Source organism: Microtus ochrogaster, chromosome 7, assembly GCF_000317375.1.
Source record: "Microtus ochrogaster isolate Prairie Vole_2 chromosome 7, MicOch1.0, whole genome shotgun sequence".
Lineage (NCBI taxonomy): Eukaryota > Metazoa > Chordata > Mammalia > Rodentia > Cricetidae > Microtus > Microtus ochrogaster.
The window spans coordinates 38,411,980-38,420,707 of record NC_022014.1 but is presented as its reverse complement, the minus strand read 5'-3'; the positions used below and the strand labels follow the sequence as shown (position 1 = coordinate 38,420,707).

Below are 8,728 nucleotides of genomic sequence, written 5' to 3'. Positions count from 1 at the left end.
TTTGGAGCCTGTCCTGGAACTAGCTCTGTAGACCAGGCTGGTCTCGAACTCACAGAGATCCGCCTGCCTCTGCCACCCGAGTGCTGGGATTAAAGGCGTGCACTACCACCGCCCGGTGACACATAGTTTTTAAAGCATCTGCAATCCAGATCTGGGGTGGGAAAGTTGCTTTTTGTGTGCTAACTGCTCTGTTACCAAATGTTGTAATTGAGATAAGAGGTAAAATCAAAACCACCTGTTCTGAAGTGGAGTGGAGTTATGCATTCATTCATTGCAGGGGCACTGGGATAGGCTATGGAGAGGTGGCTCACAATTTGAGTTGACTTTGTCACTTGGATAATGTTTGAGTCATGTCTGGAGACAGTCTTGGTTGTCTCAGCTAAGGGATACTGCAGAATACTCTGCAGTGCACAGTCACTATAACAGCAAACCAGCTGGCCAAGACATCTATAGCACTGAGGGCTCAACAAGCCTTGCTTGCAAAAGTGCTAGTAGCTGCATAGATATATAATCCCTGCCATTTTGAAGTGTCCATTCTGGTGAACACGCTGGCATTGCAGATAGGACTGTAATAATCACAACTGCATGATTAGTTGTGATGGACTGAGCTAAAAGGAAAGTGCAGAACCAGTGATGGCCTTCTGCAGTCTTTGTAGTCTAATGCATGACCCAGTCGCTAAAGGTAGGAATGGAGGGGAAGGGTGTTATTGCAAGGCTGACTGCCAGAAAAAGACTAAGCCTTAGGGGATCTGGGAGAAGCTTCCAGAGGTAGGGAGATGCTAAGGAGAAAAACTCTTTGCCTCTTCTGGTTTGAGGAACTGTAGCTCCTATTATGTTGTACTGTGGAGATTGAGGAGATCAGGTTAGGTATGGGAGAATAGAGGCCATTGCTGTCCCAGGCTGTTCTGTGACTGAAGCCTACCTGCTTGCCCTTCTTTGCATTATATTCTCTAGTAGGTGGAGAGAGAGAGAAGAGGAAGAACATTTTCATGTCAAGCACAGAGAGGAGTGGGGATGGGAAGCAATCCGATGTGTGATACCTTTGAGACAGCACAGAAAATCCCCACTGTGGCTCAAAATAGCACTAAAAATAGAGGGTTTGCCAAGTCAGACTTAGCATAATGTTGACAGGGCTGGCTTTGTTCCCTTGAGGTGACACTGTCTCCTGGGCAGAATTGGAGCTTAGGGACCTCAGGTGGGGTGGCCATGGCCTTTACCTGAAGTTTCTAGAGGATGGAGATGGGAGGAGGAGGGGATTAGATACTTGCAGACACGGCCAGTTGATGAAGGAAAAGGCAAGGGAAGGTTGATTCCTCCGATGAGTGAAGGCCTGTCTCTTGGGATGCTGAAAGTGATGGTCAGGAGAGGCTGTCATTTAATCTGTGCCTGTTTTGTGCCAGGCATTGGGTGTTCCTCTCGAAGCCTCACTATTTGGTATGGTTTATCAAGGAAACTAAAGCTCAGAAAGGTTAAGGGTCCCACATGACCTCAACCAGTTGAGAATCACAACTATTGAGTGCCATGTTAACCCTACTTACTACCTATCCCCTCATATTAGTCATTCACAGTTTCATAGATCTCATCGACTGATGATCTGGAAAGAAACATTTTAAGGTTTGGAGGCCTGAGGTTGAATTTTGAATTCTGACTAGGGAGGGTTTTGTTTTGTTTTTGTTGTTTTCCTGTGATTTTTTTTTTCTTTTGGTTTCCTCTGCTCTCTGGTGGGCACAGTATTTTCATCCTGGAAGTGGCGATAGGGGTTAAACTCAGCCTGGAAAGGAAACAGAGGCCCCAGGGAAGTAAGAACCCGCCCTGGGCCACCCAGCTTGGCAAGGTGCAATAAAAGAGCCCTGGTGGAGGAGCTAGACCAGATTGCCTATCTCTGTGCTGTATCAGTGTCGAATTTCTTTATTTGAATGGGGAGAGAGGGCAGCCTCCCTCTGCAGGTAGAGAAGGTGATGTGGAATGTGGCTGTTTGTTTTTCTTTGCCTGTGAAAGCCTTATTTCAGCTCACATTGACTGTGCAGGGCTTCTGAGACAAAAGACATTCCCTCGGGGTGCCTGACCAAGGTGGGCATTGAGAGGGCACCCACCATCTGAGTGGAAACTAGGAACCGGGCACCATCCTTCTGCCTGCTCCAATGAGGCCTCCAATGGTCCCGTTCATCTCCATATCTCCTGGCAGACTGTAGGTTGCTTGGAAAGCCAGGGCAGCCTTCCTGACAAACAAATCTTGTTCACATGGAGAGGGGGAGGCTGGGTGAGCCTATCTGCTCGCCTCCCCCTACCCAGACGTCTCCCCACCCAGCTGGCACCCTATATTCTAAGACACCTTGAAGGGCCTCCAGTATCATTGTCATTTGTTAAGCCGTCAAACTGAGAGCCCCTTGTACTAGGGAGGTGGATTCTAGGAATGAAGGGGGTGATCATGAGGCAGGGCTTTCTGCAATGGCTGCCCCTCTTTCCCTTCCGCCCCTCCTCTTCAGCCCACTGGCGGCTGAGAGAGGAAGCCCTGCCGGCAGGTAGCAAAGAAAAGACATAGGATCCAGGGGGGAGTCGCAGTGAAAGCAAACAAACAGGCCTTTGTGTGGCTTCAGATTGGCGGCTCAGAAGGGAAGCCAGGCTTGGGTAGGCGAGAGAGGGAGGAGGTATGGGAAGTCAAGCCTTTGCTTTTGGCCTTAGTTGGGCTGTAATCAGCCGGAGCTGGGTGACGAGGCCCATTCCGGTAGACAGGCAAAGCTTGGGCTCTGCCGCTTGACTTCTGAACACTTCTAACGAATTTACTCCCTGGAGCTATCACACCTTAGTAGTGTAATGGGCCTAGCCAGGGCCAGGCTCCAGTCCCACTTTGCTGCCTGTGGCTGCTAGGAAGAAATGGAGTAGTAGGGAGAGAATCATGGCCACCTGGGAGGACAGACTTTTCAGAGCTAAGAACACGGCGTGTGGGGGGATTTCAGTGGGGTAGGCAGCTCTGCGGAGGGGAAAGCAGGTTTACTATGCAATGACAAGCATTGGGGGTCGCGGACTCCTAGGTCTGGGAGCCAAATTGCCCCATCACTGGTGCAGGTCGCCGGGTTGGGGACAGGCACGAAGACTGGCTTCCCCGCAGAGAATGTGAGGGGGCGCCTCGGGTAGTAGTGGTAGTGGAGTCTTATTCATTATCCTAGTGAGGACACCGGACGGGCCAGCCTCCAGGCGGCTCAGGCCAGGACCCAATCCACGGAGGCGCGGTCGGGCCAGACGATCAGGCAGCTGCGTGGTTGCTCCGGGGCCATTTCCTCTCCTCTCCACGACCTCGAAACGGGCGGCGGGAGGGCAGACGCCCGCGCTTCCTGCCCGCCAGCCCCGGGCGCCCCCCTAGGCGGCGTTCCACCCGGGAGGTGCGCGGGGCGGGGCGGGCACTGCGTCGCTATGGCAGCGCCTGGCCCGTCATGCTCCGCGCTGCTGGGACCGACAGCCAAGGCCCCGCCCCTGGCAGAGCCGGGCCCCTTTCCGGGAACGCGAAGCCGGAGGTGTGGCTTCCAGACCTGCGACGGTGCTCTTGGGGCTCCCGGCCTGTGTGCTGCAGTCTACCTAAGAGGAGAGATACCGCTCCTGTTCCCCCTCCCACTCCCCCCCGCGCCACAGACTAGGTGCTTCTTTGCGCGTTGCCTCGCGAACGAGGAACGGGGAATGCGCAGACACTCCATTGCCTCAGCAATGCTGGGCCTAGAGGTCCCGCTGGTCCTCGACGGAGCCCAGTCCTTGGCCCCTTGTAGTTGGCAGCCATTTGGTTGCTTGGCCGGGAGGCGCATTCTTATCTCCAGAGCCCGGGCCCCATCGCCTGCTCTGAGGAAACCTCTTCCTGAACTTTGTTGCCAAGTTTGCCCCCTTCTAACATTGCCCTTTCTCCACATGCTTTTCATGCTTTGAGTCCCTAAATTCACACCCCAAATCTGTTTTCTTTCCTCTAGTCCAATAAGATGCACTAATTCAGTTGACTTCTGCCCCTTCTGCTTGTACGGAGCAGGCAGCTAAATTTAATACTGTTTTTTAAGGCTTAGCAGGAAGACTTTCTCTCAAGCAGCTGGACTCTGCCTTTCTTTGACTTCATTCAGGGCACACACAGATTAAAAGTAGATTTCTGTGGAAGCGGGAGGATGCAATCTTGATCTATCATACCTAGCCCCGTAGTAGTGGTGCACACCTGTACTGCCCACACTAAGGAAGTTGAGGCCAGCCTCAATAACGAGGTCCTGTGTGTGTGGGAAAAAACTTCCCAGTCAGTTCAGTGTTTTTGTTTTTCATGAGGTTATCAGACCATTAGTATGTTGGCTGTAGAGAAGTTCAAAAGCAGGAGAGCCAGGCCCACACATGCCTGTCATCCCAGTTCCTTGTGTGTAGAAGGAAGACCCTTCAATCCCATGAGTTCAGGACTAGCCTGTGCAACTTACCAAAACCCTCATCTCAAAAAAATAAGAGGGCCAATGACATGGTTTAGGAGGTAAAAGGATATGTGTACACACACACACACACACACACACACACACACACACACACACTCTAAATCCCACCAGTCTGGAACCAATGCTGGCATGCTTTCCATAGATATGAATGTGAGAAACAATATGGGATGAACACCATAAATGCAAAGAATAAAGGAGTTATGCTGTATATTTGGATTTGTAAGGCACTTGGTGACTTTAATAGCCTTTCCCCTTGCTATAAAAGGAGGACAAGCTTATTATAGAACTTTTGGAAAATATGACAAGTTAAAAGGAAGAAACTTACCCATGCTCTGGTCTCTAGAGGTAGGTGTTTTGCCTGTATTAGTGTCACCCCTGCTAGGTCTGTCCATTTGAATATGCCACCACTCCTGTAGGTACAGGAGGCACATGCTCTGCCTTTCTCTTGTAATGCTATACAAGGGATTCTTTGTCCTGTGCATCTATGGGGACCTTGAATGGGGAGTCTCAATCTGAGGAGAGCTTGCCGTCTGTTGAGCTGTCAGGTGGCCACTCTGCTTATTTCTCTGTCCACAAACCCTTGGTAGGTCTTTTTTGCCTCCCTTAATCTCTATTAAGTATCTTGGACCAGGAGTCAGTCTTTCTTATAAGAGGCCAAGGAAGCCACCAGTCTGTACAGGGACTCAGAAGGCTCTTCACCCTTGCTGAGCCCTGGGCTCAAGCAAAGACTGGTTTGGCCAGACAAGCAAGACTCGAAAGGCTCAGACCTAACCTCCCAAGAGCCAGACAGCCTCCACTCAGACACAGAGGCCTGTGTTCATCTCCTGACTACTCTTTTTGCCTGGACTTGCTGAGAATCAGGGTCTGCTGTCCTAGTTCCATATCCTCACTGGAGGCATGCAGGCCTAGCACAGGGCACAACCTTTCTCTTTCCAGCCAATCTCCAGGCCTGACTTCTAACTACTCTGCTTCCATCCACCCTCTAACCAGCCTCTTTTTTTCCAGTCCTAGCTACCCAAGTCCTCTGAAGTGGGCCTTGGAGGATCTCAGCTGCTAGACGGTTTGCACTGGAAAGGCTTCTAAGACTTAAAGAGTGGAATGCTTCCTAAACAGAAGAATGTTGAACTTGCATTTTGGGTGGCAGCTGAATTTAATGGATGGAAAACCACAGACTGTCGCTTTCCTGGCACAGGGGCATCAGGAGTAGCATCAGACCCTGCCTGGTCACTACCTGCCGTCAACAGTGTGTACTATTGAAAAGATGCTATAGGTATGTTATAAGCCTGCAACCAGTACCCTGTACATTTTATTTTATTAATAAGCTTATTGACATAGTGGCTATTAAAGACCGGTTCACTTTACCTGTATGGGTGAGTTTGTCAGGTTGTGGCTGAGATTCCTTGTCTGCACAATATTGATTTATCTGGGTTCCTTCCTGTGGGCTGGGTACCACCCATGTGTGGAATTGAGCTGCCTGAGGAGATGGGTACACGCCTGTGGATGTGAGTCGTGTCAGTCACCCTCAGTTTTTTGAGATAGGCTCTCACTCTTTGGTCCAAGCTGGCCTTAAATTCATGGTAATCGTCCTGCCTCGGGCTCCTCAGTGTTAATTACAGATATGTGCTACTGTATCTGCTGACTAATAACAGAGGGGCTGCTGATTTTGACAGGTTCCCAATTTGTACATGTTTTAGTTACCTGTGAGGACTTTTGTTGTATGTGAGTTCTCATGTGTAAGTGGGTACTGTTGGTGGCTATATATCTGTATTTATGGACCAATATATAGTTATGTGACTATTGCTGTGGTTGGTAGATTCTCTTGGGTATGGCTCAGCATGTGTGCCATGTGGAGTGAGGCCTCTGTGTTAGGGAAGAGGTGCTTTGGGACTCTTCCCCTGCTTTGTGTGGTGCTGGCAATGGAACTAAGAGCAAAGCTTATTTGATAGGGGCTCCTGCCATTGTGCTGTAGCCTCTGCCTTTTGGTTGTTGGTATGGTGTTTCATAGCTGGCTTTGAACTCTCAATTTTTGTGCCTCCACTTCCCAAGTGCTGGGTGACAAACATACACCAACACACCACTTTTTGTCCCCATTGGGCAGTGGCCTGGCGTTTGCCTGCATGCATGTCTGTATGAGGGTGTCAAGTCCCCTGGAACTGGAGTTACAGACAGTTGTGAGCCTCCATGTGGGTGCTGGGAATTGAACCTGGGTCCTGTGGAAGAACAAATGTTCTTAACTCTTTGTTGTTTGTTACCCTACAGGCTACTCAGGGCCCTGGGGTCAGATAACTTTGAAGAGCAGCTGGCAGCTGAGGAATGGGCTAGCTCTCTGATTTGGGGGAAAGGGCGCTGGGTCTCACTCAGATCAGTTGTAAAAGGGCAGCAGTGGGCCCCAGGTCCCCTTGGCTCTGATGGTTTTTCTTTGCCATTGTGACTGTTTATAGTAATAATATATTTCATCTGGTAAGCAGCTGTGTGTGGCAGGCCTGTTGTATGAAGGCACTGAAATGATCTGTTGTCTGTATGAGCGCTGCCCATAATGAGGCACGGCCAGGGTGGGAGACTGTAATTGGAGAGCCTGCCTGCCTGTGTTGTCATGCACTCATGCATTCATGTGTGAGAATGCACCTTGTTCACAAGCCAAGAAGAGGCCAAGAAGAGTGCAGTACTGCTTATGGAAATGGGAGTCCTAGACTTGGGTAGGAGCTAATCTGGGCACCATGGAATGGCTTAGTTAGTTAGGCTCCTCCCAGGTAACTCAGAGCTGAATGCAGCTCAGGTAGTCATGGGCTCCTCTCCAAGCTCTCTTCCCTTCCACCCAGGGCTTCTATATCTGTTGACTCTAGCTTCCTCTGGAATTCTCCAGGCTCTGTCTAAGGTGATGCCTAGAGCCACCACACAGCACAACTACCTCAGACCCAACCTGCCATCCCCTCTTAGCCCTTTTGCTCTCCCAGCCACCCCACTTGGGCTGAAGAAAGCACTAAAGAGATGAAATCAGAGGATAGGTCCTGTTTCTCCCCTCCCCTTACCGGAGAGCATTTAGTTTTAAATGCATTCTTTCATTTATTCATATGACTAGTATTTATGAATGCCTGTTAGCAATCAGCTATAGCTACTATGCTTGTACGTTGGCCTGTGGGGTCCTCTTGTCACATGCAGCACACAAACCTAATTCCTATTGTTTTGTTTTTTGGTTGTTGTTACTGTTTTTGAAACAGGGTCTCACTCTGTAGTCCAGGATGGCTTGGAATTCATTATGTAGCTCAGGTTGATCTCCAGCTCATGGTCATCCTCCTGCCTTGGTCTCCTAAGTGCTGAGACTGTAGGTGTGAACCGTCACAACTAGCTGCTTCATACCTATTTTGAAGTCTACCCATTGGTTAGGATGTTGGAGTGAATCCTTTAGCAGTTCATTCAAAATTTCCAATTTTATCATCCTAGACGGGTGAAGGTTTCCTCCTCATCTCTCTTGCTGCTCCTTTTGGCTTTGTCCCATATGGTAGTAGGGCTTTCTGGTTATGCACCTTTGCTCAAGTTCGAATCCTTACTGTCTGTGGCTTTAAAAAAGAAAAATTCATGAGGTGGCAGCAGTGGTGGTGATGGTGGGGGCTGCGGTGGCACACACCTTTGATCCAAGTTCTTGGGAGGCAGAAGCAGGTGGATCTCTTGAGTTCTAGGCTTATGCTCTCCCTCTCAAGATGCATTAAAGCTTTTCTGCAGAAGGATCCTGAGTGTGCCTCGTCGTTCTTGCCGGCGAGACGGTAGCGCGGGACAAGGGCTACACAGGGAAACTGTCTCAAACAAATCAAAACAATACAAATAAACAAAGGAAGAATACTGACTCAGTGGGTAAGGTGCTGGCCACCAAGCCTGAGAATCTACCTAAGCTTGAGCCCTGGAACCCACATGGTGGAAGGAGAAACTGACTCCTATAGTTGTCCTCTCATACCACACGGACCACCCCTCCCTACATATAAACAAATAGATGACTCACCCCACTAAACTCCTTTCTGTTCCCTCCTGGCTCATCTCGTGTACCCCCCCCCACCCCAGTCCTCTGTACCATCTGAGCCAGAATCCTTGAGCATAAGCAGTCCCCATGGGCCTGCCTGTGTGGACCGGTGTTGGGGGCATAGGGGAAGTTAGATTCTGGCATTGTCCTCTGTAGGGCTTGGCCCTGGAAAGGAATACTACTCTGCTAGGGAAAAAACTGATATATGTATGAACTCCAGCTTCGTACTTCAGCTTGGAGGGGGATGTGAGATGTTCAGAGGAAACAGCAT

General features: G+C 49.9%; 1 protein-coding gene across 9 annotated transcripts in view; it reads left to right on the top strand.

Annotated features, from left to right (window-relative positions):
- Nucleotides 1-8,728, top strand: part of Rai1 (retinoic acid induced 1) — a 99,269-nt gene that overhangs the window by 7,330 nt on the left and 83,211 nt on the right. For 6 of the 9 annotated variants that reach the window (XM_026780842.1, XM_013347191.2, XM_026780848.1 and 3 more), the window contains exon 2: nucleotides 5,451-5,715. The exons of the other annotated variants lie outside the window; for them this stretch is intronic. The gene's annotated coding sequence lies outside the window, so the exon portion shown is untranslated. The remainder of the gene's footprint in view (nucleotides 1-5,450; nucleotides 5,716-8,728) is intronic. 9 annotated transcript variants of the gene reach the window in all.